The following is a 9,582-nucleotide window of genomic DNA, read 5'->3' as shown; positions in this document are numbered from 1 at the left end:
TTTGCAACTATTGGTGGTTAGTCTGAAAATGAAAGAGGCAAGGTTTTCCTGAGAGTATGGGTGCCCAGAGATATCTGAAGGGGTTGTTAGAAGATGGCTGTATACCCAAACCAATTAAGCTCTGCTTTGGGAGGTACAGATGGACATGTTTGCAGATTAGGGGGAAAGAAGATGAAATAAGCCTCCTCTTGGCTTTAGACATTGCAATAACTCTTCAGTTCTCACTTCAGTAGGTAGTAGAGAGCAAGCATCTCACCAGTGAGTCCACCACACTTAGTATGTGATTGAAAAGTCCAAGCAGATCAGTACCCCAGCCCCAGCTCTGGAACTTGGAGTCAGAGCTCCAGTTCCAAACAACCACTCTTCCTCTTAGACCCTCAGTTTCTTCAAGTGTAGAATTGAAGTAAAAAATAATCCCTGCATTGCTTACCTCAGAGCTGCAGTGAGGGTCCTGTGAGATGGCAGCTGTGAAAGTACTTGGTAAACTGTAAAGAGCTGAGTCATCATTGTGGTTATTATAAAAGAAGATCTTTACTGGGATGAGCAATGCTGTGGAACTAGTAGTGCTTAATAAAGAATTCCTGGTGATGCTGCTGCAACTGAACATTTGGCTTATGAGAAAAAGAATTACAGTTGGAAACAGAAACTGGGTAACTTTCATTGTGAAGTAAAAGTAACACAGAAGCCATCAGTACAGGGACCTGGGAAAAGGGGTCCCTCCTGCTGACTCCATTACCCCTTCATTCCCTCTTTCGGATGTCTCTCTTTTGAGCTTTTCTCCTCTCCATTTTTTTAATCAACTGAATTAATCTCATAGCCTACCTCTTGAACCTCTCTCCATTTCACCTTTCCTCTAAATTCATTCTCATTCTCTCTCATTTCTTTACTTTGTTTATTAAACTCTCCCCTTTGCTCATCTTTGTCTATTTATCTTTAATTTTCACTCTTTTTCTGTCCTTTTCTCTTTTTCCCTTTCTCTCTCCCTCCCTCTCTCTCTCTCTCTCTCTCACACACACACACACACACACGCACGCACGCACGCACACACACGCACGCACATACGCACACGCGCACACACACACACACACACACACACATACTTAAAACCAATTCTTTCTGCTGAGAGGCTCAAGGAGAGCCTCCCAGCCAGTGTTGCTAGGCAACTGAGTATCACATGGCCAGCCCCACATTTTCTGTCTGCTTCTTCAGAACGCTATTGCTCAGACTCTGTACTATATAGCTCACATTGAGTATATCTGAGTAAAGAAAGGGCTCAGGTGATACACTTACGGTTGGCCAAAGTTGTCAGCTTGCTTTGGGGTATCTAAGTTGCTGTAAATATAGTAGGAAGGGGAGGAAAGCTAAATAAATGAGAACTACAATAGGATGTCATGAGTTCTTGCAAACAACTCTTCAGAGTGGGGGGTTCTTGTATCCATGGAACTCCTAGGTACAATATGGAAAGGCTACAGGTACTGTATAGCCTCATGTAAAAATCAAATATACTCAATTGACTCTTGTTATTGTGAAAGTTTATAGCTTTTATCAAATTATCAAAGGGAGAAAGTCTTTCCAGGAAGTTCTTACATATATTTCCAATTCCTATCAAGTTGTCTGTGCTGAATGTTTTCTATTGCCCACCTCCATACCCAAGATTCCTATTTCTACATCCTGCTTTGATTTGCATGTGCTACTTCAATGGATTTCCTTGTCCTGTGGCTTCCAGGTGGGTCCAGCCAATGGGAAGTGCTAATAGAAGATCAAAAAGAGGGGTTGGAGAAGAGTTAGGACAGAGCCTCCTCCCTGCCAACTTGCCAGAGGTTTGTTGTACTCCTCAATTGAAGAGCACAGATCATGTCTTGAAGCCTTCTCCATATAGCTACCATCTACCTCTGGGCTCTGGTAACTGCTTTGTCCTCTTGCCCCTTCAGGCTCAAGGACAGTAAGGGCTCTGGCAGTTAACATTTCCAGGGAAACTGGTTGGTGTCTTTAAACCATGATCACACCTCAGTAAATATTAAATTTTATTAAACTCTCCTCAAATGATCCAGTTTGAAAGGGTTATACACTTCTATAATAGGACCCTCCTAATAAATGGAGTCTTAAAAAATTAAAAGGTGGAGGCAAGAGATAAGGATTTTGAAATTATCTGCAAATAGCTATATAATTCTCTCTGAGATATCTTCATGTTGTTCTACGAAGATTCATTGCCAGGAAAGGAAGAAACATGACTAAGTTTGATGGTTCCTAACTCTGATATAATTCCAATGGATCAACTGATGGTACTTGCCTCCACAACAATGACTTCAGATTAAGAGGGAACCTTATAGCAATGGGTATTTCAACACTCTTGATTCCATGGGTTTTTCTCAAGACGGTTTTCTCATGCCACCTTGCTCAGTTGTTCAGGAGTTTATGAGGGTCCAGGACTGCTGAATAGTTATATCCAGGTATTACTCTGCTTGACAATTGATCAGTTGAGCAATGGGTTCCTTGGCATATGGCTTTCTGGTGTTGGCCACTGATGGAGTTTTCTTCAGTAAAGTCTCTGACTCTCCTCTACTTCTACTTCCGCCCTCTGACTCTACCCCTTTCCCTGTACTCTGTCTCTTCTTTTCTCCCCAGTCTGTGGAATCTGGGGCAGGAGAGAAAAAGTAGGTTACAAATGCTTCCAAAGCTTCTCTGTCTTACACCTGAACCTCTGGCTTTTGAAAAACTCAACAGCCAAGATTTAGACACCTTTTTTTCTCTGGTTACACTCTGACAACTTTCCCTAAAGCCATAGGTGACTCATGTCTAGCATCTTGACTGGGAGGGAGAGGGTCTTGGGGAAATTTTAATGAAGCACAGAAAAAGAAAATGCACAGGTTAATGTTTCAATACCTTATCTTGTCATGGTCACTTTATGTTGACTGTAGATGTCTTGAGCATTCAGGGTCATTTAGACTTAGAAATTCCTCTTTTTTCTGAACTGGTAGCCTTTTTTGAATAAGATTGTGGAGGGTAGGCAATATGAAGAAAAAAAAACAGGGAGGACATAATTTCTGGGCTCTTCATATGTGTAGGAGGGTTTCATTTGTTTTCAATTAGCTATAATCGCGCTTCGGATAAACCTCATTGGCTACGATAATGCCACTGCGCAAAGCTGGAGGGTTTCATTTGTAATTGAGGATACCACTTGGGAAGTCCTTAGCAATCTATCAGACAAGATGATTTGATCCAGAGATCCCACTTTTATGAGTCAATTGAACATTTTCACATTTTTATGTTCCTGATTTCACATCTAACTGGTTGTTCTAGAGATATTGCAGTAGAGCTTGTAGCTGGCTAGTCATGTTCACCTAATGTAATAGAAAAGACGAAGATATTGTCCTGACAGTGATAAGCTGGTTCATTAAGTCTCTTGGGATTTTGCTGGAAAGGCTGGGAAATTACACAGCAAAAACAGCATAGTGCTGTATGCAAAGAGTCTTGTCTCAGGAAGAATGCTGTGTTCCATTTATTGCCTTTGTGCACCCAGACCTGATTATAGACTCCCTGGAGGTTTTACTTTGTGAACCATCTGGCTTATCAAAAATGTTTGAATAATTCAGGGATGAGAGGAAGCACTTGCCCATTTCTTACAGTAAATTGGCTGAGTATAGTAATCAATATGGAAGAATTTTTTTCAGTTTTTCATTATTTTTCTTAGTGCAATACCCTGGCTAATGATGTTTGAGATTGTGTAAGGGGGTGGGAGAAGGAGCAGACTGAATAAATACATCAGTTCCCCATGAAATTTCTTATATTACAAGTAGATGATTGAGTCTTCTAGGGAGCAGATGCTGGATTGGAGATATAGGAGTGCAAGAGGCTCAACATCTGTGAAAAATAAAAGAGGTATGAAGCATGACTGGGCTGGAGGCCCCTTAGATTTCAGTGCACATCTGACATAGTTTCAGCCAATCTAACAGAGAGCTCTGGAGCAAAGATTTCCCATTACAGGAATTCTTTGTTGGGCAGAAATGGCCAAGGCCTTGTTAGTCATTGGCTAGGGACTACCTAGGAACTGTGTGGTCTCCTTTCAAAAAGTGAGATGGATCATGAATATGCTAATAGCTGGAGGCTGTCAGATAACTGCACTCTTTTCAGGTGAACTGCAAGTTCTTACTTGAAGGGAGACTTGAATGGTACACCTCTGTAGCTGCCACAATGATCTGCTGAATTTGGTAGTAGAAATGTTTTGGTTATTCTATTCTGTCATTCATCTCACTTCACAAACATTTGACCCTGTGGCCATTGAGTGGCATGAATAACATATAAAGAAGCTTGAGCCTTCAGATAAATAGTATGTTCTTTATGTAGCCTTAGTATGAAAGTGATTCATTTGGAAGAGGAGATAATGCATATAGAGTTGAACTCTGTTCTAAAGAATTACAATGTCCAAGACTCCTAAGAACCAAGAGAATGCAGGATTCAGAATATCTTTGGAAAGAAAACTCCAAATTTTGTTAGTGTGGCAGATCCAGAGGTGAAGGCCTCTAAACAATCTTACCCATAGCCACCAAGAGTACTTGTGCCATAAAATGATATCTGTCCTATAAACCTGCCATTTATGGAACTGGTTGGAGCCTTAGGGACACTCAAAGTCAATATAGATAATTTCTCAAGTATTTGACCTCATAGTGGATATGTGTTTCCTTGGAGGCTTTCATCCTAACCATCTACTCTATGATACACTAAGGCTATGGGGCTCTCTGCTGAGAAAAAAATCTTCATAATAATCTGGTTCCTTGGAAGACCATTTTTCAACCTCTGGGAGGCTTTACTTCTACTTATTTGGTTTCAGAGTTACCAACCTCTATGGCCCTTTCACGGAAACTCTACCTATGCCATCCCCTACTCCTAACTTAACATAACTAGTGTCAGTTAAGCTCCTCTAATTCTATGGTATTGTAATTTGTGCAGGCTCATTCCTCATAGTCTGACTCCTAGCCTGGTGTAGAAGAACTTGGTCAACTCATTCCATATGGTATATGAAGACTAGAAATAATGATGGGCTAATATTATTGATGATACCTAATAATTATTAAGCGTTCATTATTTTCCAGGGGCTGTATACAAACACACACACACACACACACACACAGTATATATAATTATTATCCTTGTTTTACATATGAGAAACTGGAGATTTGGTAGATTAACTAACTTGTCCTAATTTACCTCAGCAAATGAAAGGTAGAGCTGGGATTCAAATCCAGGCTTTTAATTATTACACTGATGCAGAGTCTGTAGGTCACCTCAGCCATATGAAGTGAATCTCTCTCTCAGAAGATTCAGGAAATAATAAAAGACAAGGAGTAAATAATTTAGATGGGACTTAAAGTTTAATTCTATTGGAGAAGAAAGATATTTGGACAGCCACAGAAATGGAGATGGCAGTAACAGTCAGGCAAACTAGTTAGGGAAAAACATGGTAAAGGGGAATTGTTCATGAAGGAGTCTGCCTTAGCCCACAAGGGAATTCACTACAAGACATGTTCTGGCAGTCAGTTATTTTACTTCCTGCCTGGACCTAGAAGGAATGTCATACCAAAATATGGTCAGCATACAACAGGGGTACCTGGAAGGTCCTAGTTATTGGGAACCTAGCTATGCAAAAAACTATGGCAGAAACCCAGTTCTAGCTAAGCCACAAATCAAGTTTTGAGGAATTAAGAATGATAAGCAGAAGCAAACAGATGCTACAAGTTCAAGCTGGTTGGTAGGTAAGATTCAGAAACCAGAAAGTTAGAGCTTACAAGTAACCAACAACAACAATAAATTGGATGTTGACTCAAGATGGAAACTCTCTGGCCTCTGCTATTTCTATCTTCCCTTTTAAATCAGGCCTCCAAATGCCAGCAGTCTGAATTGTAGTTAGAAAACTTGCTGGCGATCCCACCCTTGAGTACAGAGAGTTACTCTCATGCTTCAGATATTGTGAAATTGTCAATGTGACTTTCAGTTTATTTATGTTTTACATATATCTACTATGATTTTAGTCATGCTTTATAGAAAAAAGAAGCAAATTCAGTGTTTTTTTTCAAATACAATGCTTTTAAACTTTACATTAGGCAGAAATTCAGCCATCCTACCAATGTAAAAATGAGTCTTGGTTTTCAGTGAATTAATTCTTCACAAGAAAGAAAAAATACAACTTCGAGTTTACTAAAATTGAATTAACAAAGTTAAGAGGTTGAATAAATAGAGCTAGAAAGAAATATAAATTTTCGTGAAAAGTAAGTTTTGTTTCAAAATATAATTTGAATGTAAATAGAACCAGACAGAGGATCAGAGTTGGGGCCATTGCAAGAGTTTTGAGGAAGTGCAGATTAAGCACTATTTAAATTGGAGCAAGCATTTAGACTAAAGTGAAAAAACGACTTCTTTCCAACTATGCTCTCCCCAGAGAATCAAAGTGAATCTAGCCTCCTAGTTGTTCTCTAAGTTGGATCTGGCCATAACAACTACCAGGAAAGTACAAAAATCAGACCAAGAATTGGGAGATGGCAGTAACAGTCAGGCAAACTAGTTAGGGAAAAACATGGTAAAGGGGAATTGCTCATGAAGGAGTCTGCCTTAGCCCACAAGGGAATTCACTACAAGACATGTTCTGGCAGTCAGTTATTTTACTTCCTGTAAAGTATGTTTTGGGGACCAAATGATACAAAATAACAGATTCTGCTGACTTCTTACTGAATATCTCTTTCATTCTCTTTCTTGTCTTTCTTCCTCTTCTCTTTGTCTCCAGACTTCCCTACTTCAACCCTTGACTCTTTGGTAATGAATCTGAGTAGTTAATACATTCTATTCCAAATGGCTTTTGGCTTCCTGGTAGTGATTGCTTTTAGCAGGCATCCTTCTTTCCAAATATGTGTCATCAATAAATATTTTTAGAAGAAGAGTGGATTGAAGGTTGAAAAAAACCTCAGTCCAACAGTGTTCTATTCTCCTTTGCTCCATTTAAGAATTATTAGTACTTGTTAAGCACTATGTTCTTCTCTTACTGAGTCTAGATTTGTCCTTGCCAGGGCCCCATTTTTCATCTTATTTCCTACAGGACTACACATCTTTTTGAGGGCAAAGTCTGTATCTCATTCATCTCTACTTTTCCAGGCCCTAAAGAAGCACTAGTGCTTAGCAAAGTATTGTTGAATGAATACTATCTTATTCTTGCCTCACCACAGGACTTCTTTTTTTTAAAAATTTATTTATTTATTTAGTTAGTTAGTTTTTATTTAACTGGAATAACTTATTCCAGTTAGTTAACATACAGTGTAATATTTATTTCAGGTGTACAATTTAGTGATTCGACACTTACATGCATCATCTGGTGCTCATCACAAGTGCATTCTGTAATCTCCATCACCTATGTAACCCATCCCCCTACTTACCTCCCCTCTGGTAACCATCAGTGTGTCTCTATAGTTAAGAGTGTGTTTCTTGGTTTGTCTCTCTCTTTATCCCCCCCTTGATCATTTTTTTTGTTTCTTAAGTTTCACATATGAGTGAAATCATATTATATTTGTTTTCCTCTGACTGACTTATTTTGCTTAGCATAGTATTCTCTAGCTCCATCTATGTCATTGCAGATGGCAAGATTTCATTCTTTTTTATGGCTGAGTAATATTCCATTATTATTTCATTATATATAACACATCCTTATCCATTCATCAGTTGAAGGACATTTGGCTGTTTGTATAATTTAGCTACTGCTGATAATGCTGCTATAAACATTGGGGTGCATGCATGTGTCTCCTTGAATTAGCACTTTTGGGTGCTTTGGATAAATATCTAATAGAGCAATTACTGGATCATATGGTAGTTCTATTTTTAATTTTTTGAAGAACTTCCATACTATTTCCCAGAGTGGCTGCAGCAGGTTGCATTCCCACCAACAGTGTAAGAGGGTTCCCCTTTCACCACCACATCCTTGCCAACATCTGTTTTTTCTTGTGTTGTTAATTTTAGCCATTTTGACAGTTGTGAGGTGATATCTCATTGTAGTTTTGATTTGTGTTTCCCTGATGATGAGTGATGTTGAGCATCTTTTCATATGTCTGTTGGCCATTTGTATGTCTTCTTTGGAAAAATGTCTATTTATGTCCTCAACCCATTTTTTTTAACTGGGTTATGTGTTTTTTGAATGTTAACTTTGATAAGTTTTTATATATTTTGGATGCTAACCCTTTATCAGTAAAATTGCAGGACACAAAATCAACATAAAGAAATCTGTTGCATTTCCATATACCAATAATGAAGCAACAGAGAGAGAAATCAAGGAATCAATCCCATTTACAATCACACCAAAAGCCATGATACCTAGGAATAAACTTAACTGTAGAGGTAAAGGACCTGTTTTCTGAAAATTATAAAACATTGATGAAAGAAATTGAAGATGACACAAAGAAATGGAAAAAGATTCCATGCTCATGGATTGGAAGAACAAATATCATTAGAATGTCTCTATTACCCAAAGCAACCTACACATTTAATGCAATCCCTATCAAAATACCACCAGTATTTTTCACAGAGCTAGAACAAACCATCCTAAAATTTGTATGGACCCACAAAAGACCCTGAATAGCCAAAGCAACCTTGAAAAAGCAAAGCAAAGCTGGAGGCATTAAAATTCTAGACTTCATGGTATATTACAAAGCTGTAGTGAACAAAACAGTATGGTACCGGCACAAAAATAGACACATACATCAGTGGAATAGAACAGAAAACCCAGAAATGAATCCACAACTATATGGTCAGGGAAGAACATCCAATGGAAAAAAGACAGTCTCTTCAACAAATGATGTTGTGAAAACTGGACAGCCACATGCAAAAGAATGGAACTGGACCACTTTCTTACATCAGACACAAAAATAAATTCAAAACGGATGAAAAACATAAATGTGAGATAAGAAACTATTAAAATCCTAGAGGAGAACTCAGGCAGTAAGCTCTTTGATATTTGCCACAGCAACTTCTTGCTAGATATATCTCCTAAGGCAAGGGAACCAAAAGCAAAAATAAACTATTGGGACTGCATTAAAAAAAAAAAAAAACAACTTCTTCACGGTGAAGGAAACAATCAACAAAACTAAAAAGCAGCCTACAGAATGGGAAACGATATTTGCAACATGGTACTTCTATCTTTGAAACAGTCAGGAAGTATAAAGGACTTCTCTTGTGAGCGGCATGTGTAGGACAGTTCCATATCTCTTCTTGCAGAATTGACATCAAGAGATTTTAGAAGCATGATTTTTGTACCTGGGCAGCTGGTGATTGTTGGTCTCAGTGCCTCCCCCAAATAAAATACAGATTTAGAGATACATGCACCCCAATGTTTATAGCAGCATTACTAACATTAGCCAAACTATGGAGAAAGCCCAAGTATCCATCAACTGATGAATGGATAAAGAAGAAGTGGTTTATATAATGGAATATTACTCAGCCATCAAAAAGATGAAACCTTGGCATTTCCAATGACACGGATGGAAAACAGATGAAAATATGGGGAGGGGGAAAAAGAAAAAAAGGAAAGGGGATCCCTGGGTGGCTCAGTGG

At 38.6% G+C, this 9,582-nt stretch overlaps 1 non-coding gene and 1 pseudogene across 1 annotated transcript; one reads left to right on the top strand and one right to left on the bottom strand.

Annotated features, from left to right (window-relative positions):
* Positions 1 to 2,940: 2,940 nt before the first annotated feature.
* LOC121483746 lies at positions 2,941 to 3,147 on the bottom strand (annotated as a pseudogene).
* Positions 3,148 to 9,188: 6,041 nt separating this feature from the next.
* Positions 9,189 to 9,320, top strand: LOC121483719. Its single transcript, XR_005985828.1, has one exon. It is a non-coding gene; the product is annotated as a U11 spliceosomal RNA (small nuclear RNA).
* The last annotated feature ends 262 nt before the right edge of the window (positions 9,321 to 9,582 follow it).

Source organism: Vulpes lagopus, chromosome X (assembly GCF_018345385.1).
Source record: "Vulpes lagopus strain Blue_001 chromosome X, ASM1834538v1, whole genome shotgun sequence".
NCBI classification, from domain to species: Eukaryota; Metazoa; Chordata; class Mammalia; order Carnivora; family Canidae; genus Vulpes; species Vulpes lagopus.
Note: the sequence above shows the minus strand (reverse complement) of the source record. Positions and strands in the feature narration are given on the sequence as shown.